This window comes from Jatropha curcas, chromosome 2, assembly GCF_041381405.1.
Source record: "Jatropha curcas cultivar XTBG-Jc1 chromosome 2, XTBG_Jcur_1.0, whole genome shotgun sequence".
Lineage (NCBI taxonomy): Eukaryota > Viridiplantae > Streptophyta > Magnoliopsida > Malpighiales > Euphorbiaceae > Jatropha > Jatropha curcas.
The window spans coordinates 11185085-11208154 of NC_143152.1; the positions used below are offsets into that span (position 1 = coordinate 11185085).

Below are 23070 nucleotides of genomic sequence, written 5' to 3' on the forward strand. Positions count from 1 at the left end.
GCTAGTTTACAGAAAGCCCTGGGCACTAGATTGAATTTTAGTACTGCATTCCATCCTCAGACAGATGGTCAATCTGAGAGGATTATTCAAATATTGGAGGATATGCTTTGAGCTTGTGTTCTTGAGTTTGAAGGTAGTTGGGATAACTATTTGCCTTTGATAGAATTTGCTTATAATAACAGTTACCAGACCAGTATCGGAATGCCTCCATATGAAGCTTTATATGGTAGAAAATGTAGGACACCTCTATGTTGGGATGAAGTTGGTGAAAGGCAATTACTAGATCCTGAAATTATTCAACAAACAGAATAAAAGATCAAAGTAATTAAAGAAAGATTGAAGGCGGCGACAGATCGACAAAAGTCATATGTGGATCTAAAGAGAAGAGATATAGAGTATAAGGTGGGTGCCATGTTGGCCAACATCCTCCTCTTTCAAGGTATAAGAATCATAAAATTCATTTACATAAGTCATTCGGTCATATGCTTTCAAAATAATCTTTTTCCTCTTTAAAAACTTATGAATATAGTTATAATTCATAAAGCAAATCCATTGAAAATATTTTGCAAAATCAATTTCATTTTGTTTAAATAAAAGTAGGAAAGGAATAATATACACTAACCTGAACTAGATGGCTCCCCTAGCCCTTTTCCTCTAGTAATCACCCTCTCCTCAACTCCCTTTCTCTCAGCAGCTGTAGCATGATATTAATACTCACATTAAGATCATACTACACAATGTACACACATGCACTTCTATAAGAATGTAAATTAAGCATTAGAATGTAGTCTCATGCTTTTTCTTTCATTTTCACTATACTTGTCCAAGTGTTATATGATCTGAGTTTAAGCATGAAACACTTCATATCCAACACTTAACCACATCCTAGACACAAAATACTAACAATGAAAACAATGGAAGTGAATAGCATGCTAAATTCGTTCAAGGTTTATGAAATGCAGAATTTCAGCATTTGAGTAGCTGCCATTGCGTTGACTATATCTTGAATTCCCCATATTCAATTGACCTGAAATTTTGACAGCATGTTCCAAACATCTTAGGGTACTGTTCTGGAAAATTTCATAATTTTTAAAGCTCATTTGCATTTTTAAATGACATAATTATAGAATCTGAAGTTCAGTTTTTCTCATGCTGAGCAGCCTGCAGTGATTTACTTATAACTCCATTTCCTTTTATCCAATGGCCTTTAAATTTTAACACAACCTACCCAACATCTCAGCCTATCTCCATATCAAATTTCATAAATTTTGGAGTTCATTTGCTTAGTCAAATAGGTCAATTACAGAAGCTGAATGTCAGGCAGCATAACTATAACATGTCCAACAATGATAAGTTTATTTAAGCATTCTCAACTCACTTCCAGCACAAATTCATGCAATCCAACTCTTCTATTACTTAAATAACATCATAATATAAGATATAGCAGAGTCCATAGTTCATAGAATATCAAAACCAAACTCAAAATCATCCATCTTGGTGACTTATGCAACTTAGACTTTGAATTCATGCATAACTACTTTCAATCATCTTAAATCACCTTAAATCACTTCTCATCACTTCATCTTCACCAAATCAGATTACACAAACAAGCACCTCACTTCAAAGTTCATGGAATTCAAAAAGTAATCCATAGAAATGAAGGAGGAAGTGAAAATAACTAACCTTTTCTTAAGAATTACTTGAAAATTCTTTGATTTTCACCTTCTTTTTGCTTGGTTTTGACTCAAAACCCTCCTCCTCTCTTCTTGAACGGTTTGGCCTGCAACAATGAGTGAAGTGTCGTGGTTCTTTCCTCTTCTTCAATAAAATTATATAATAAACTTTATTAAAAATTCCTTCCATGTCCTTTAAATGCAAATTGCACTATAATCCTCCCTTTTGTTTTCCCTTCATCCTTTGGCACTCTAATCTTTTTAATCATTTTACTTTAGTCCTATTAGGTATAAACCAAGTGTATTTAATATTCTAAACTCCACTTGGTAAAAATCGTACGGAAATTACCGTTTTTCAGGCTTTTCAGGTAAAATCGTGCTTTACCGAGAAGTCATTCATCTTTCAACTCATTTTTGATTTCCTTTAAGCTTTCACATGGATTTGTAAAGATCAATTAATGTTTCATTTAATTAATATTAATATCCTCAATCTATAGTGGTTCCCATTATTTTAAGTTTTCCTTTTATTCGGATAACCGAATTCATCGAAAAAGCTAATATAGAAAGAACTACAAAATTGAGGATATTATAACTCCATCGGGTCAGTGGTGCCTGAAAACTCTGTGGCCCCATACTTAACCAACTTATCATACTGTCTAACTGGCTGCTGCTGTTGCTGTAAGTTACCCGCCATTTGTCTCAATAACGCAGCCATCTGCTGGGCTATAGGGTCAGCAGCTGGTGCAACAGGGACATCAGCATGCTCGGGAGCATTACCACGCTCTTCCTGTCTCGCTTCAGACTGCTCCTCAAGCGAATTAAAATTATCTCCTCGACTAACACCCTCCATACTATCGATCAAAAATAACACGCTCTCTGTATATTATCACAGAAAACCATGCATCATATTAGAATATTGTATGATGTAGATATCCAACAATTAACAGGCATGTCATATTTGAGCAGATTACATTTCACACATTTATATGCAGTAAAAATATGATCCAATATGCTTAATTCTTATAAATGCTTACTAAGTATACTACAAGGGACTTAATCCTTTTAATTCCTTCATTTTTATATCTTGTAGCAAAATAATTTAGTTATTAAATATATATAACTTCTTTTGGTAGATATTAATCTCAATATAATTTCTTAAACATATTATAAAAAAAAAACATAAAATAAAATGGTTCCATAACCCATAAGTCCATGGATGATTTAATTACATATTGGAGTCCTGTTCAAATCTTAGATACATAATAGAAATTAATTACTTTAATAGACTATAAATTTTCAAATTCATACAATCATAATTTACATGAATTTGCTCAAATATACATAAATGATCTGTTAATGTTTAATACATCATACATATTCCAAAAGAAGTCAAATATACAATAGCTACATCAGTAGCATACTATCTACATCAAATAAAAATGATCCTCTCTTGGTTCTTTTTCCTTTCCTTTACCTGCGATAGTACAAAAGCAACTATCGCTAAGCATATGGCTTAGTGGTGTACTAATAAAAATAATAAGGAATGACAATTCATAAATCCACCATGGTAAAGAAAATAAGAAACAAAATAAATCAATACCATTTAAATCATCAATTCATAATATAGTCTTTACAGCTTTTATAGAGTCAATTCTTATGTGGCAAGGCCAGCACACCTTAGGCAAATCCCACATCGGTTAAGGACGGGGTAAACGATCTATACATAAGAGGGGTAGCTTCTAACTTGGTTAGCGCGCTTTTGGGCGGGTTGCAAAGCCTGCCTGAGGGACAAATCCGTGAGGGTTGCAAAGCCTAAAGCGGACAATACTGACCAGATCAGGGCTATGACAATTGGTATCAGAGCCGGCCCTGTGCCCTCTGGCCGGTGGTGGGGCAAACCTCAGCGAGGACGCTAAGTCCCCAAGGGGGGTGTATGTGGCAAGGCCAGCACACCTTAGGCAAATCCCACATCGGTTAAGGACGGGGTAAACGATCTATACATAAGAGGGGTAGCTTCTAACTTGGTTAGCGCGCTTTTGGGCGGGTTGCAAAGCCTGCCTGAGGGACAAATCCGTGAGGGTTGCAAAGCCTAAAGCGGACAATACTGACCAGGTCAGGGCTATGACACCACTGACTAATTTCCACGTGATGTGATCATATGAAGATGATAATAATTGTGATTGTTGTTGTATTGCCATTTGTTTGACAAACTGCATGAGCATATAACTAGCCGGAGGACTAAATTGATTTATTATAGCATATGAGTGATTGTATGAGGTGAGAGGGTTATCTAATCCTACTTATTGAGTTTGGCGCTCACCCCTGCCTACTATTTTTTTTCAGGTAATAGAAAGAAAGAAAAGTCCTAAGGAGTTGAAACATTAATTATAGAAGACTGTTAATGATTAAAATAATGATGTAAATGTAAAGGTAGAGTTCCGCAATTGTATTCCAAATGAGTTGTAAATGAATAAATAGAGTACATATATTATTTATATGAACTGTACTTTTAATGTGTTTGTAAAATAAGTTATTGGGCCTGAAGCCACAATTATAAATAGAATGTGGGTTAACTAAGATAGGCTTACTATGGGCCTCGGAGGCCTTAAGTCCGCCCAGGTTCTAGTGCCGGTTCGACCCATAGAAACGGGTGGTGACACACAGCCACAAGAGTGTTCGTCTTGTTGAGCTCTTAAGGTCCGAGCCCTCACTCATCAGTAACGATGGCCATTTGGTCAGAAAATGGGAAGGAGAGGGAGCAGCGCTGTGAAAGGAGATGAAAATTTGGGATTTTCTCTCCTAAACCCAAAAAGATATTTATACCTTGATTTGGTCCAATTCGGGTTTGGTCTGATTCAATAGAAAATTCTAGATTTCTTAACCTATTTTTATTGGTTTGATTTATTTTAATTGTTGTAAATTAGGTTCTAGAATATTTCTTCAATTTATTCAATAATAATAATAATAATAATAATAATAATAATAATATTTGAATTTAGGATAATTAATGTAAATAGTTGTCATATTATTTATTTATTATTTTCATTTATTTTTAATAGATTTAATATTTAAAGCTCAATATTTATTCTTGAAAATTTTAGAAAGTTCTCAACTAGAATTTCTGATAACATGTTTTTGGGCTAGAGCCCAACTTTGCAATCTTGGACTTTGAATGCAATTATCAACACTTTTAACTCATGAGATAAAAAATTTGGATTTTTGATTTAATTAAAATTTGAAAGTTTTGAAAATAAAAATTACGGGATGTTTCACCAATAAACCAATACTTGTTTTCCCTGAATGAGCGAGGCAACACCACTTCAATATACAATACCTACCTTTAATACTTTTACAGTGTCCTTCAACGCACATGATGGATCTACATCTTATGCTAGGCATTCATTTAATTATTTCTTTGACATGATGATGATGACACGCGATCAACACTCGTCTTATTTTTCCAGCCTATAACAACCATATGTGAATATAATTCAAGATCATCGCATAAGTACTGATACAAATATTGAGCATGTAAAAGAACACCAAGGCATTAGAGAAGATGCAATTTGTGGAAACTCGCATCATAATAGGAGGCCTACAGGCTTATTTTCAGTTATAGCCCCTCAGTTTAAGGGATAATCACATTATCATTTCAAAATTTTAATTTGTCAGTTAAAACTCTCTCAACTTTAATTTTATAACACTAAACTCCATCTTATCAATTTTTCGGTGAAAAATTCAGCCAGTCGCCGATGGAGAGCGTTAGAAATAATAAAAAATAAAACTAAAACCAAATAAGCCTTTTAATTCTTATCATTTTATATGTGGGTCTCATTCATTTCTATGTCCATCAGTTAACATTTCTTCTCTTTTTCTCTATTCCATCTTCCTTTCTTTCTATGCCAAATATAATTAGCCTTTTCTTCTTTTTTTTTTTTTTATTTTCTTGGCTATTAATCTCTTCACTAAGCTCTCCAAATCGTCAATGATTTTTCATCTATCAAAACCCTCCCAATTGCCATATGCCCATCAAACCCCTCATCTCTTGATCTACACCTTGTTCTCTAAACCTAGCTACAATTATCACCAAAATCTTGATACCTCAACCACCACTTTAATGCTCTTTTCATCTCTCTCTCTCTCTCTCTCTCTCTCTCTAATAATTAAAAAACTTAAATTGAAGCTAATCTCTTTTCTCACTATTTGAATCTACTGCGCATGTCTTAAATATTTCGGGTTATATCCTTAAATTTGCTTTACTTAGCTTTAAAGCGACATCATTTCATTTTGGATCCCATTAGAGCCTTCAAGATATTAGCAACTATAAAATGTCGTTAAACCTTATTATGCCATTAGTTTGAATGCCACCAACATTGTCATGCTATTCTTTCTTTTATTGTCATTTTTATTGCGTATTTGTTTATTTTTGTTAATTTTGAATTGGTTAACCTTGAAACTATTTGTTTATGTTCGTAGAGAAATAAAGATAAAGGATAAGAGAGATTTAATGGGCATGCACATGGGGACCTATATATAAGTTGAGAAGAATTAAGACATTGTTAGTCAAAGCTTATTTGGCTTTGTTTTTAATTAATTTATTCTCTCAGGTATTCCACATTAGGATTTGACTAAGTTTCTCATCGAAAATTGATCAAAGGGATTTTAGTGTTGTAAAATTTAACTTTAGAGAGTTTTAAGTAACAAATTAAAATCTTAGGATGATCTCCTAAGCTAAGGGACAACGAGTAAGAATAAGTCAGACTTACAAGGTGTGGTACAGGAAGACATGTGAGTACTATCCCAGCGTTGTCCCTCAAATTCAATTTGTAATGGTAAAATACAATGAATTTTATTTATGTAACGATAAAGTGACATTCACCTGATTCCCATTGAAGAAATGCTGGAAACCTAACGCAAACCTCCAAGTCAACTTTTAATTAACTTTTTTCAATGATTTTTGCATAACTTTTTCTCTCTCCTGCTCAAACCTTTCATTTTCAGTAAACTTTTTAACTTAACTACAATATCTTTCTTCAAAAAAAAGTAAAAGACAAGTGTACGGTTCTCAGGCTCCAAGATATGGTTTTGTTTTTGTCGATAACTTTTTATCTCTTAAAATTTTTAGTTTTATTGAAATCATGATTGAGTTGGTGGTTTCATTATAAAATAAAAGTTATTGTTTATTCATTTAATTATTTTTGTTCACTGTTTATCAGTACGGGCCACTTTTTCTATTGCACTAAAACTGCTAATTATTACACTAAAACTGCCAATTGAATTGGTGGTTTTAGTGCAATATTCTCTCTACATGGCAAGACAAATATTAGATTGGTAAATAGTTTTCATTTGGCATTAAATGTATGAAAGGTTTTTTAAAAAACATTATTTTTGTCAAAATACCAAAGAAACAACATCTAATTAAGTTAAAAAAAAGTAATAAAACTAAGAGAAAATTATAATCGTACCCCTATATTTTGTCAAAAAAATTATTTTACCTTTTTTTAAAAGAAAAATTATTGTACCCTTATATTTTGATACTATATTCCCCTTTCGTCTCTTTTTTTTTTTTTTTTTTTTTTTTTGCGATTTTAGACGTTAAATATATGTGAAATGACACAATTGAGCCATATTTCACTACCTCACTACCTCAATATGTAATTTCTTTCCTCCTTTGAAAATTTCTCAAAACCCTAAATTTCAATTGCCACTAAACGAAAATATTATATTTCCAATCCTACAACCAAACAAATCTCTACTCTTCCATCACTACTCAATCTAATATAAACTTCAGCTATGTTTATGCTTCTTCTTTGGGTTTAGCTCGTTAATATTTTCTCTCTTATTTATTTTTATTTTCAAAATTAATTTTTAATTGTTAGATTAGGTGTTATTTGTAGTATCCCTTCCAGGTCCACCCGTTAACCCGAATGAACCGAGCTGAAATGCTACAATCTGGTTGAACCTATGTCTTGTCATGCTGATATCATCCTATATGCTAAATATTTTATCATGCTGTTGCTTTATACCTCGATATTTACTTAATATTTACAAGACATTACACTATTTTCCAAAATGAAATGGGCCCAATTATGTGCCCTGTACATGCCATAAATAAACATGTAAGCACACATAACATTTTACTTTCATCATCTTACCTGTTGTTCCTTATGTTGTATGAATTATGCAACTTTTATTAAACATCGTATAATTTATAAATAATACAATCTCATAACTGTATGGCTCCATAAGGTTACAGTGAAACCTAAGTGATAAGAAGAATTGTATGAAATTGGATGAATACTGTATGGCTTGGCTGCTATGTCCCGTATATAATCATATCCACTCAACGGCTTGTAGCCAGAGTACCAAACTGTATGGGGCGCAGATCTGCTATCCAATTTAGGTAATTCTAAATTCTATGGTTAGTTAACACATTAGGGTACAAATATGTCTTCTATCACATCTCTTGAATACGTTGGTAAAGTAGTCAAATATTGAGCTAAAATAGCAACTTCTAGTCCTCCCAGCTTTTAGTTTCCAGTCTGCACAGTTTGTATCGTTTTGGTCATATCTTTTACATTATACGTCCAATTTAGATGCTTCCCAAGCTCATGGATAGCTAAAACATAAAGGAACAAATAACTCTTTTATACCACTTCCTAATTCCATCGTTTTTTTTTAAACCTATGATTCAAGACATAGAAAATTTTCAGCATTAAATTAAACTTGACCTTTGCTGAGTGTTTAAGACATAAATTGAGGTATAGGGCTTCAAATTAAATGAAATTAGATTCATTAGAAAGATAAGACAAAATGATACAAATGTTATGAAGGGATCACAGCACAAATTATTGACGCGTGTTTTTATGTCCCCGCCTAACCCAATGATGATATAAGGATACGGAATAGGGAATCAGGGTAAACCAGAAGTGTTTTTAACCAAAAATTGATTTAAACTGGTTCAAGGAGTCTGACCTGCTTTAGGGTTGCGTCACACAGTATGAGTTGCATGACGGCACTAATAGTTGCGTCACGCAACTCTAACCAGGATGACATCACTTGGACAGGCCCGTGTAACGGTCTGCACTGTTTGTATGGATACGTGGCAACTGTATGAAAAGTAAGCTGCATCACGCAGCTCGCGGGTCCGTCACGCAACTGTTACCTACATGACGCAGCTTTGTTCTGTTGCCCTACCCATATAAATACAACTTTTTGTGTTTTAAACGGGACTTTTTTCACTTTTCTCTCTGGACTTTAGCATTTTTTTTAGACTTAGAGAAATTTTATTGCGGTTAGGGTTTTCCCCAAGAACTCCAGTGAGTTACCTTGAGGAAGATTAAGCCATTAGAGATCATAGATTGAAAAACACAAAACAAAAATCATAAAAAGTGACAAAAAAAAGAGAAAAGAGAGAAAAGGAAAGAAAAGAAAGTTTTTATTAATTAAGCTTGGTAACAAACACTTCTGGGATCGTGAAGCCTTGTTCCCAAATCATCTAAACCGTCACGCAGGTAGTAGCTGCGTGACGCAGCTGTTCATGTCCAAAAGAACTTGACTTGGCCTGGACCACCTGCGTGACGGAACTGTTCGTGCGCATACTTTTTTTATTTCGTTTTTATGCTTTTATTTAATATTATGTTTTAAATAAATAATTAATGAATCTGGAGATTTTGATAAGGTCACGAACAGATGTGTCACGCGGCTAGGAGTTCCGTCACGCAGCTGTTCTTCATAGAACAGCTGCGTGACGCAACTGTTCTAGGGTTCCAGAACACTTTTTTTTATTTTGTTTTAATTTCATATCATTAAATAAATATTTAATTTTAATTCAAGAAATGACCAATAATGGGCAGATTGTGTTCTAATCAAATCAAACAAGTTAATTTACTATGATCTTGAGATTTTAGGATTAATTTTTATTGTTTAAGTTGTATTATTAAATTCGGTCTGTGGCCCGCCTTTAACCATAAGGCAAGAGCGGGTCTTTTAATTATTTTTGCTATGGGTAGATGATGGATGTGATTATGAGTGATTATGAATGCAATGAACTAATCTATTTGGGACGATTAATTAATTTTCCGCATAGGAACTCGGTTCGATTTATTCGGGTTTGGTTTAATTAAATAAATTGGCTTTTCTAAATTAAAATAAATTAGAAATTGTAGGTTAAAAAGAGGCCGGTATTCCGGGCGTCGGCTTCCAACGGGCCGACCTACCCAATTCCCTTACCTAGAACCGCACATGGTGCGCCTGACCAGTTTTTCAAATAATTGGCCTTAAATAAAAATTGGGTTAAACGGAGTCATTCTTTATAAAATAAAATTGGAAACGATCCCATTGCCGAAATAATGGGTGGCGACTCAAAATGATTTATAAGACCGATTTATCGGCATCACATTCCCAAAAGGTTTTAACACCGTTTCCCAATAATAATTCTAAACAAATAAAAAGAAGTTTTCCGAGGTCCCTTCCGGGGTTTGGGGATCTCAAAGGGGGCGAAAACACAAATCAATGTGTAAGATGGTAAACAAAAACTAGGAACATAGACCAACAGTCTAGACTTGATTCAGAAGAACCAAGTCCAATATTTATTGAATTTCTACTTATCCAAACACTCAAATTAAACCAATCCAAAACCAGAGAAGTTTCAAGACATAGAGCAACAACTCTCATGAAGAACTAAGAACATAATTTTGCCATTATAGTGGTCAAAATGGGCACTCAATTCAGTGATGCATGTGGCCCTTTATAACAGAGTCAGTTTGGATGTTTCAGCCATAAGTTGAGCTATATATATCCATATTGGACACAAGAAGATGGGTTGGAAAGCTAAGAAGTAGACCTACAACTTTTATGAAGAACTCAGATACCAATGGTGTGAATACCCAAATTTTGAGGCTCAAAGAGCCAGTTTTCCCGGACTGCAAACAGTCCGGCCGGGCCGGAGGCCATTCGAAAAGTTCACCGGAAGTATGCCAATAGAGTACTTGAAACGTCCGAAAAATTACGAGGATCACGGAACTGGTCCCGCAATATTTTTTGGAAGTCCGGAACTCCCGAAAAAGCCTCCGGAAAGAGAAATTAGCAAACCTGCCGGCCTCGGTGGCTCAGGCCGCCGGACACAGCGGCTCCGGCCGCCTGCCCCGGCAACTCGGGCCGCCGAGCCCGACGGCTCAGGCCGCCGAATCCAGCGGCTCAGGCCGCCGAGCCCAGCGGCTCAGCCCGTCGAAAATTACGAGGATCATGGAACTGGTCCCGGAATATTTTTTGGAAGTCGGGAACTCCCGGAAAAGCCTCCGGAATGAGAAATTAGCAAACCTGCCGGCCTCGGTGGCTCAGGCCGCCTGCCCCAGCAACTCAGGCCGCCGGCCCTGGCGGCGCCAGCGGCTCAGGCCGCCGGAGCGAGCCCGGCGGCCCAGGCCGCCGATCTCGGCGACTTTGGCCGCCGGATCCGGCGGCCCAAGCCGCCGAGCAGTCCGTTTTTTTCCTATAAATTGGCCCCGATGTCTTCATTTCAACTCACTCAGTCTGTGTTGACGGATGCTCCTTCTCCCCTACGCTCCTTGCGATTCTTTACTGCTTTTCTGCATTTTAGTTTAGCTTTATTGCTTTCTTGCTTTGTTAAGTGGTCATTAAATTTGAATTAATTAATATTCCCTTAACGAGGAGCTTAACCTGGAGTTAAGAAGTGGCCGTCGATTAAATCAAGTACATAAACTAAACTCTGCCTATTTAATTTTAGCACTTCATGCATGCTTCTCTTCTACTCCTAATTCTACAACTGCATAAATGCATTCATGTCATCATTAGGCAAGTAAACTGCCTCAATTAAATAAATTTAGGCTAGATGCCCGGTTAATTAATAATCGTGGTATTAAAATCTAAATCCGACAATATTGGCCAAAGCCTAGTTAATCAATAGCTATGGTGATCGCCTTTATTTCGTACAAGTCCGGCTTAAGTCCAATTAATCAATAATTGTGGCCAAATAGCCTTAATTAAACACGTTTTCTTGGTAATAAATTGCCTACATTACAAATCGATTAATCACTTTTGGCAAACAGATTGCCTACAAGTAGATTAATCCTTTTAGCGACAAATCGCTTAAAATCAAAATTTTGGCTAAAAGCCTTAAAATAACTACTTTTGGCAAATAAATTGCCTCAAAACAATCAATTTTTGGCGACAATCGCCCAATCAACATTTTTTGGCAATAAACTGCCTAAATCAATATCTTGGCTTTAAAGCCTTAAAATAATCAAATTTCGGCGACAATCGCCTAAATCACATCAATTTTTGGCAACAATTGCCTAAATCAATTTTTTCGGCTAAAAGCCTTAAAATCAACACTTTTGGCAACAAATGCCTAATCAAATCAATCAATTTTCAGGCAAAATGCCTAAACAAAATGCACGAAGCATACACACACTCATGCATAAAGCATACCCATTCAAAGCCCTTTAAAAAAGGCCTATCGAACTATGTTGACTTTGATCTTCCATTCAAACGGAAGTACGTAGGCACGTTCGGGATTTAACCCCGAGCGGCAAGTTGAAATCACTTAAATATTCCATTGGTCCAATTACCTTGCAAAGCATTCATTTTTTGGTTAGTTCATCAGCATGACATAGTCTCGGGATCCACCTCGGGTTCGTAGACCATGCCTTAAACATTGGGTTAATTAATCTAGTATTTAGGTTAATTAAAATTGGAGTCACTTAGGGTTTTTTCCTAGTTCACCCTAAAATAATCAAACAAGGTGGCGACTCATACATTCACGTGCATTTCTACCCTTAGTCACATGCATTCGTACGCATTGATATCTGGGGGAGGGGTTCACAAATGGAAAATACAACGGATCGAAAAATAGTCCTTAATCAAACCCAATAACATTTTTTCCCCTAATTTCAGCTTACTTAAATCATATACAAGGTAGAGATTTCTACCACATACTAAATACTCATCAAAAATCATCTTAAGAGCATAAATCAACAAAGAATAACAATAAAACTTAAGGCCTTATTCATCAATAGGTTCTGCAACTCTTGGAAGATGAAGAAGAAAATATTTTCCTCATCAATTCAACATATAGGCATGCTTAGAAATCTCCCAAGAACACATTTATACCACCAAAGTTCAATAATCAAATCATTTCATATAAAATGCCCAATTTTCACAAAATAGTATAAACTTCACAAAATCAAAAATTTAAACAAGGTAAGAGTGTTTATGAACACTTACCTTAAAACAAGCCTTAGCAAGCTTAGATTAAAGCTTTCTAAGCTCCAACTTTGCCTTTACTCCTTGGTAGAGGTTTCCTCAACCTTTGACTCAAATAGAAAATCTCCAAATTTCTTAAAAATAATCACCACAAATCACTTCTCAAGCTTTAATCTCTAGGATTTATTCCATAAATCAAGTTAAATGGGTTGAATTTGATGGATTTAGCTAAGTATGAAGTTGAAGAAAAGCAAAGAGAAGAAGAAGGAGATAACCAACGCCAAAGAGAAGAAGAAGAAGAGAAAATGGTTGCTCAAATTATTGAGCAACAAGGGTATTTTAGTCTTTTTCTCAGAATTGAATGGCTAAGATTAAGTCATTAGTAATCTCATCCAATGGCTAAAATTATTTTCCAATTAATTTCCTTCAAAATATTATTTATCTTCACAAAATTCTCAAATTTAGTCTATAAAAATAACTCCTCTAATTTCCTTAATTAATATAACACCATCTCAAATTTACTCCATAAAAATAATTCCTCTAATTTTCTTAATTAATATAACACCATAATTCACTATTCACTAATTATCTAAATTCTCCAAAAATATTCATTATTTAATTTCTACCCATAAAAATCATGTATGCATATTCCAAAAATATTAAAGAAAATATAAAACATATATAGTAATTTTTCCCGACCAAAATAATACCGACTTCCGGACTGGTGATACTATTCACACACTGGTAAACTTACTATTTCAGACACAGAAAAATGGTGCGTTACATTATTGCTCCGGGTTTGATACCAAATATGTAAGAGAAACAAAAGAGAACCACTTCAATATAAAATTTGAAGTATATATAAATATATTTTTATATAATGTATGTAATTAGTTTTTGAGGATTTCAATCTAAAAGAAATAAATGTTGGTTTTATTATTAAATGTTATTTTTTGCAGTTATGTGATTTTGATTTAGTACTATATGAATGTTGCTCCTCTTGGTTATGTGTTGTTTTGTTTGTCTATTTGTGTGCAAAATGATAGGTGCTTTTGGTTCAAGGAATAGATCATTGTAAACCTTAGTTAAGTATAAATGATCTTTTAAATGCTTTTTAGTTTGTTCAATTCTTGATAACTATGGATTTGAACTTCTTTTAATTACTTTTTTTGCCTTTGCTTAAATAACATAGTCACCCATTTTTTATTTTTTCCTCCAGACATTTTAGTTTGCGGGCAATGATGATGATATGGAAGAAAAAAGAGAGGAAGAAAATGAGGGTATAAAGGACTCAAATAAAAGAACGAAAAGGGAAAATACTGTAGCGAACTCAAAACATGAGGATATACGGTCTATTTTTAAAAAAAGAAGGATAAAGTAGTCTTTTTTTTACAAATAGGGGTAAAATTATAATTTTCTTCTAAAAGTAATAGCATAAACTTAAAACAACAGTAAGTGAACTTCAATGCAACTTGAATGCTATATAAAAGAATGCTTTACAACTTTGCCAAAATAATATTGCAAACATAACAAATTACTTCAGACAGAGAGATAGGCCTCTTTCATGTGAAGTCTTAAATCTTTTGTCAAAAGAAAGAGCAGTTGTTGACAAATTCCTTCATCAGTAAAGAAAAGACAAGCTCCATCAATAATAGTGTATGTTAGATATAGCTTCCTTACAACTTGCAACTCTTTGCATCTTCAGGTTATGATTGGAGGAATAAAAATTATTACGAGAATTTTGCAATCATGAACTAAAATCAATCCAAAATCTATATTCAAAAAATAATTTTAGTACCAAGAACAAATTAGTACACCTTGTTTGATATATGTAAGTTATAGTTTAATCCAAGCTTACTATCCTTGCTGATTTTTTTCTTCTTGCTAATTTTTTTTCCCATTAATATCCTCGTCATTTGTAATTTATTTGCAATATTCAGATTGCTGTAATTAAAGCCAATGGCAGTCATTTTCCTAAAATCAAAGAAATTCGTTAATATAAAAATAATTTTATAACAATACATACATTTCAAAAAAATAGTTTATACTAAGAGAAATTAGTATACATTGTCTGATACCTGTGAGATGTACTCACTCTATTTCGAGTTTCTTATTACGTATAAAAATCTTGCTAATGCCATAATTCTTCAAGCCTTCTTTTAAATATTCTTTAAGTTTTATCTTGAAGAATTAGATTGTTTTGAGATTTTCTGTATAGTAATTTAGATACTAATATGTCATTTAATTTTTTAGGTTTCATATTGAACAACACAATTGTTGTAGTTTTAGTGCTTCTATCACTTTTAAATGTATTTTCTTACTTGCAATTTTTACAAAAGAAAATTAGCTTGTTATGATAAATATAAACATGCCACGAAGGAAAATATTAACAAAAAAAAAAAAAAAATCTTTTTTATTTGATCAAAGAAAATTTGTATTCTGTATTGCACCGATCACAGATATATAAACTTTCAGTAGGGACTAATTTTTTATGGTAGAGTTGCAAGAAACATACGCAATTTATAAAAGCTATCGAAATATATTATTTTTGCTCGAATGTTGACAATATGTTCTTGTGATCAAATAACAAAAAATATATCAAAAAATTTTATATCGAAATGAATGACGTAATATTTATCTCTTTACCACCATCCCATTAGATTTGCTTTAGTTGTTTGATAGTCTTTCTATTAAAAAATATCTACTCTATCAATGACATTTGACTTGTTTTATTACTTTTAAGAATTCAAACATCAAATGGAGTTGATGAAAACCTAAATTAGAAGATAATGGTTCCCATTAAAATTCTTCATGATATATATTTGCAAGATACTAAATATATCTTATCTAATCTTTCAATCGTTGATTGACTTCTTCTACTTGTAGATTGATATAAAATTTTGAAGTACTAGTTATAGAGAAAACAATCTCATTGCTAAAAATTATGCAGCTATTAACATTAGTATACAAAATTTAATATATATAAATTAAAAAAGAATAAAGTATAATATGATATTTAAAAGTTATAAAATAAATTAGACCATCATCTTGGAATTTTTTAATTGTGGTATGACGAATTAATGTTATGTTCTTTGTTGTCGAAATTAAAGTGAAAAGTCTCTGCAAGTTTTCCCATAAAGTAAATTTCAGTGCAGTAAAGTTGTAGAAGACAATATGATATAATGCATAAGCAATTAAAAATTCAAAATGGATCAAAATATCAAATATATTATTTTACTCATTTATCCTAATTGCAATGTATCTCACTTCCAACATCAACTTCTTTAATGTTTCCAACTCTTGCCAAACAACTAATGATATCTGATAGTGGAATAAAATACAACATTAAAGTAGCAAATTTCAATAAATTTTGTATATTTTTAATAAATAAGTTACTTAAAAGGACAGTTTTAAATTATGTTTGAATTAATATTTAATTCCTCTATATTTAAGGAATAACTATGACATCCTAATTTATATTTTATCTTACTATCGTATCCTTCTATCCATTTAAGAAGTATATATAACTAAGAGCAAAGAGTTCACTTTTTGGACAGAAAGATCTAATAGTAAGACAAAAACATAAATTAAGGACATCATAATTATTTTTCAAACATCGAAATTATGTTAATTCGAGCATAATTTATGGGCTCAGTTATATTTTACTCTAAAAATATTCTTGTAACATCTATGTTGATTGTCCCGTAGGTCACGTGCTACATATTAGGAGTGTAAAATGTGTTGACGTGTGTGAATACTCAAATTTTGAGGCTCAAAAAGCCTATTTTTACGGACTGCAAACAGTTCGGCCGGACCGGAGGACGTTCGGAAAGTTCATCGAAAGTATGCCAATATGGTACTTGAAACGTCCGAAAAATTGCTAGGATTGCAGAACTGGTCCCGGAATATTTTTTGGAGGTACGGAACTCCCGAAAAAGCTTCCGGAACGAAAAAGTAGCAAGTCCGCCAGCCACGGCGGCGGCTACGCCGTCCAGGGCAGCGGTGCCCGCCGGCGCCCGCCGCCCACGGCGGCAGCGCCCGCCCTCCAGCCTGTTTTTTCCTATAAAATCAGCCCCGATGCGACTTTTTTACTCACACATTCACGTGCATTTCTGCCCTTAGTCATATTCATTATATGCCTATTTTCAGGGAAGGGGTTCACAGTTTGGCGACTCTGCTGGGGATTACATGTAATCGTTTTATATAAAGTGGATTACAACTGTTGTGTAAACTAACCTGCCCTTCTTTAGGGTATTATTTTACTATGCTTTGTTTTGTAGGGTACCCCAACAAAGATTAAGTATTCTTTCTTTAAGAATGCTTAATAAGGAGAATTTGGACCTAATTGAAATTTACTTTAAATCACTTAAATTTGTTTATTTATTTGCACGAATTGAGAATCTTTTTCTCCATTGCATGAAAAACGAATTTCAAATGAATTTCTTCTCTCTCTGTTCAAACTTCTGAGTCTGGATAGCAAGTAGCGTTGATCGGTAGGTCTCCTTGATTATGTCGACGGACAGCCAAAGCATCCTCCCTGTTACCGCAAACCATCCCTAATCCTTTTGGGGGTGGCCCATGAGTATGCGTACTGTCGGACCCACGCAAAACTCCTTGTTTCACATGTGGTTAGGTATATTCATGCTCAAGGTTCAAGGGTCCCTTAATAAGCCAATGCTTTATTTGTGTCATAACCTATAGAACCTATCCTTTAGGGCTGTATGCACCCAATGATGTGAATCATATCATTAAGACGAATTATGAAGTGATGTTGTGCGCATTCATGACATATCAGCTCATAAACATTAAGAACATTAAAAAGAACACAAAACATTCTTTTGTTTTTTTTAGTCATGCACAGTTGGACAAAGAGTCGATCTATCTCACATTCAGTTACCCTGATACACAATACTACCCATTGTACCTTAATCCAGTTACCCTTATCCTTACAGGTACCCATTGTTCGAGTGCCTATCCAAGTTCCAGTCACACCTATAGTGCTATCACCAACCTCACCAGCTTCACCAACCTCACCAGCTACGCCAGCTTCACCTACAACTCCAACAACCCCACCTGCATCAATGGCATTAATCTCTAACATCCAAAATCTCATGGAACAACTGGAAGCCAGAATGGAGGTTAGAATGAATGAGGCATTAGCTGCCCAGAGAACTGCCCTAATAGCTGAACTAGGTAGTGGTAATGGAAATGGGGCTTTTGCTGCGGGAAGTGATCCTCCTACCTCCAATCAAGGACCTGCTGCTGGACCAACGTCCTCAAACCTTGCCCTTAACCTGGATGACATGCCCTCCAGAACTGCTTCTGAGCTGGAAGCTCAGAAAATGAGAGAAAAACTGGAATTGTTGGAAAGGTCTATTACTGCCCTTAAGACACACAAGGAAGTGGTGGACATGGACTCCTTGTCCTTGTTCCCCGAAGCAAGACTGCCAACAAAGTTCAAAATGCCCAACATGGACAAGTTTGACGGAACCACTTGTCCCAAAACGCACCTGAAAATGTATGTGGGTGCCCTAAACCCGTTCGGACTGAACAGCGAGCTCCTTGCTCAGTTGTTTCAACAATCACTCACCGGTGCTGCTTTGAGGTGATTTGTCAGCCTGGATCGGTCTAAAATGAAGACCTGGGAAGACATCTGCAATGCGTTTAATACGCAATATCATTATAACATAGAGGTGGACGTTACTCGGAGGGAGTTGGAGACCACCAAACAGAAAAGCAATGAACCCTTTTCCTCGTTCCTTACGAGGTGGAGGGCTAAGGCCGCCCAAATGATCAACCGGCCTTATGAGCAAGAACAGGTGGACATAATTATAAAGAACCTGCTGCCTGTCTACCAACAACAACTACAAACTCAGTACCTACTGACATTCCAGTCGCTCATTGCCACCGCTACGAAGGTAGAGGATTTAATTCAAATGGGGCAACTGAAAGAAGACTCAGGAACCTCAAAATACAAGAAGCCTAGCCAAGCTAGCAAAGTCCACGAAGTGGCAAGCATCACCCCCACGAATCCTTTACATATGGGAAATATGAGAAATGCCAGTCAGTCGAGAAGGACATATACTAATCTCGGGATGCCAATCCTTTTGGTATTCCGAGAGGCTGTCAAGGCATACTACATCAAGCCTTTGGAAGCAAGGCCGCCACCCAACCCATTACCAAGGAACTATAGAGCTGACGAATACTGTGAGTACCATCAGGGTAACGGGCACAAGACTGAAGCGTGCTGGACGCTTAAGAACCGCATCCAAGACCTAGTGGACAACGGTTCAATTATTCCAAGGAGTAAGCCAAACATTAGCACTAATCCCTTACCAAATCACGGGGTAAATGCTATTGTTGCTGACCAGGAATTGATCGATCCTTTCGAACTATTCCTAGAAATCAATGACATCTGTGTTCTGGACTTGAATGACTTGTCTGAAGAGGTCGATGCAATAACCAGGAGCGGGAGACAGTATGAACCATTAGTCCTGGACAAAGTCCAAAATAAGCCCTACCAGAGGGCAGATGAGCCAAAGGAAGACCCGGTACTCTCGCAGTTAAAAAAGACCCAGGCTAGGGTGTCAATCTGGGAACTTTTGGCATCATCCTTTCCTCATCGCCAAGCTCTTTGCAAGGCTTTGAGTCAACTTCAAACATCGATGGATGTTAGCCCTGAAGTGCTGGTATCCACCCTCACCCAATCATCAAAGATGCAAAGCATCGGGTTTTCTGATGATGACTTACCCAAGGAGGGAGGCAGTCACAACGATGCCCTTTACGTCACTGTTCAGACCAGAGATAAAACTGTGCCCATGGTTCTCATTGATAATGGGTCAGCACTGAACGTCTGCCCACTAAGGGTAGCCTACTGTCTAGGGTTGCAAGAAACAGATTTCATTCCATCGGACCAGATAGTGAAAGCATATGACAGCACCCGGAGGGAAGTATTGGGGGTTGCTACACTAAAATTGGCAATTGGGCCAGCCATAATGGAGGTACCGTTCCAAGTAATCGACGTGCCCACCAGTTTCAACCTACTTCTAGGACGGCCATGGATACACAAGTAAAGAATACTTAGGTAGTACTTTTAATACATAGATGAAAAAAAAAAAAGAAACAAATTCCTAACTTCCATAATACAAGAATCCAAACTATTTAAGTCTATGAATTTAAATTGGCTCTCCTGGGAAAGCAAAAGAAGAGACTCATGCGGTTAATTTTCCGAATCACTTATGGCTAAAGTTTTTATGGCCGATATTTTGTAAGCTGCACGTTTTTTAGAAGCAAAGGTTGGCCGCAACCTAATTTTTGTTTGGCGGAGCATATGAGCTGGCTCAAAGTCCCTCAACTCGTGTTGAGCTAAGATGAAGTTTAGCTGAGGCCACGAGCTTTCGTGAGTCTCTCATTTGGTTGAAAGCAAAAGGATTGGCTAATACTCACCATGACCGAGTCCTAAAATAATAAAACAATATTAACCTTAAATTCTAGACCCTAAACCTAAATTCTTTATCCTTTGATAGCTTAAGTCGGGTTTGTGGAGATGCCTACTTGCTTGAGTTTAGTAAACCTAAAAAGATAAAGTGTTTTCTCTATCCTTTAATAAAATCATTTAACTTGCTCTTATATATATAATCACCATTATTGAACAGAAGATAAGAATAAAAAGATAAATGAATGGTAGAAAATGCAGCCATAACTTTTGAGATGAGATTGAGAATTAATTAATAGATAAACTTAGAAGAATTTGTGATTGACAATGTTGAAATTTATAGAGATGGAGAAAAAAAAAAAAGAAAAAAAAAGTAAAAGTAAAAATGAGATGCCATTAGTAAAATTCATTAATTTGATTTAATTTTTTTTTTTTTGAAATTAATAAAGTAATTCATCATTATCATTAATTATAAATTTAAATAATTTATTCATATTATTAAACTCTATATATATTATCTTTTTAATTTTCTAACGTTATAATTTTATTGAACACAAATAATTTATTTATATGATTAAAAACTCTATGAATTGTCACTTAAACATGTTAATAATTCTCTGGCATTATAATCAATCAGTTATATTAACATAATTTAATTCGATAAATAAACTACCAAACTTTTTATATTTTTATAAGAAATTCCGTCAATCTCATGTGGCACAACCAAACTTCTAATTCCTATAGGATGTTACTAAACTTTTGCAATCTTACGTTGGACAACGTAAGGAAAATATGCAAGCTATAATAATATGTGTGTGTACTCGTTTTATGATAATAACCATTTACCATAGCCTTTTATCGTGATAATTATTTATTTAAATTAATTATAATTAGTAAGAAATTAAAAGAGAAAAAGCACTATCTTAAAAGTAATTTTTGAATGAATATGAATAATCAAACTCTAGCAGTCTTATTTAGTACTCTCTAGTTCTAATAATCCTACTTTTTATATATATATATATATATATATATATATATATATATATATATATATATATATATATATATATATATATATATATATATATATATATATATAGGCTTAGCAAAGAGCCCATGCATTTAATTTCAAAGAATATTTTGTTTATGGGCTTCATTTTTGCGAGTCAAAACATTAAATATAAAATAGGAAAATTACAGTAAATGTTAATTTGACTTTAAGATTTAAATTATTGTCATATGTGATATATTTTTACTATTTTTAGTGTTTCCTTTTGTATAAATTTGGTATTTTCACCTTTATTTCCTTTTTTTTAGTATGTTAATAATATTTTTCTACAGTCGTTTTTTCAGCCCTCATTATTTTCCGATGATTCTTTCTCCTTTTGCTGTCGTCCATTATTTTCTTATCGTTCTTTCTCCTTTTGCTGTCTTTCTTCTCATTATTGATGTTGTTCCAAGGTTTCATTTTTTATTTATAATGTATGTTGATTTCTTTTTTTGATCTATTGTTATTGTTGAGAATATCTTTATCAATTTTTTTATACAATCAATAAATACTGTAGAGATAAGATAGGACTCTTAATTCTGTTTGGTTGATACAATTCAGTATATATGTATACACTGTATTTACTTGATTTGATCCAATGCTTTAATTGATGTACATATATTTATTTTGTATTTAATTGATTTTACAATATTTACTGATATAGTGTGCGTGTGTGTGTGTGTGTGTGTGTGTGTGTGTGTGTGTGTGTGTGTGTGTGTGTGTGTATATATATATATATATGTATTATGTATTTAATCGATTTTACAGTATCTACAGATACAGTATATATATATGTTGATTTTAAGAATAGGACTTTGGGAAAAAATTTGTTATGTATTTCATTTATTTCAATGAGATCCTATACATCCTATTTATACACAAGTATCAAATTCAAAATAGGAAAAGAACAAATAAGGAAAGATATTTCAAATCAACAAAGTCAACACTCCCCCTTAAGTTGGTGCATAGATATTGCACATGTTCAACTTGCAAACCAAGTTATGAAATTGTTTGCTGTTAAGCCCTTTAGTAAAAACATCCGCTATTTGATTATCCAAAGTCACATGAGCAAGTTTCAAAACACCTTGGATGGCTTTTTCTTTTATGAAATGTCTATCAATCTCTATGTGCTTTGTCTAGTCATGTTGAACTGGATTTTGAGCAATACTAATTATGGCCTTGTCATCACAAAACAAAGTCGAATCTTCTCCTTTCGACATTTGCAATTCTTTCATTATCTTTCTTAGCCATAACAATTTGCAAACTCCTTGAGCCATAGCTTTATATTTCGCTTCCACACTCGAACGTGCTACTACTGTTTACTTTTTACTTCTCCAAGTAACTAGGTTTTCTCCAACAAAGATACAATAACCGGAAGTTGATCTCCTATCATTTGGAGATCAAGCCCAGTCAGCATCAATAAAGGCTTGGTTTTGAGGTGACCATGTTTAGAGAAAAGTAGACCTCTTCTAGGAGCAGACTTTAGATATCTTAAAATGTGAAAGACATCTTCAGGATGAGAACTACGAGGATCATGCATATATTGACTAATAAGACCTACAACATATGCTATGTTAGGTCTAGTATGTGAGAGATAAATCAATCTGCCAACCAATCTTTGATATTAACCCAAATCAACCTATTTTCTAATTCCTGCTTCTAACTTGTGATTAACTTCAATGGGAGAGTCA

The 23070-nt window shown here is 34.4% G+C and overlaps 1 long non-coding RNA gene across 1 annotated transcript; it reads right to left on the reverse strand.

The window, feature by feature from the left end:
• Nucleotides 1-620: 620 nt before the first annotated feature.
• Nucleotides 621-2155, reverse strand: LOC149498243 (uncharacterized). Its single transcript, XR_016319725.1, has 2 exons — nt 1684-2155; nt 621-694 (listed from the first exon to the last, which is right to left on the reverse strand). It is a non-coding gene; the product is annotated as an uncharacterized LOC149498243 (long non-coding RNA).
• Between the last annotated feature and the right edge of the window lie 20915 nt (nt 2156-23070).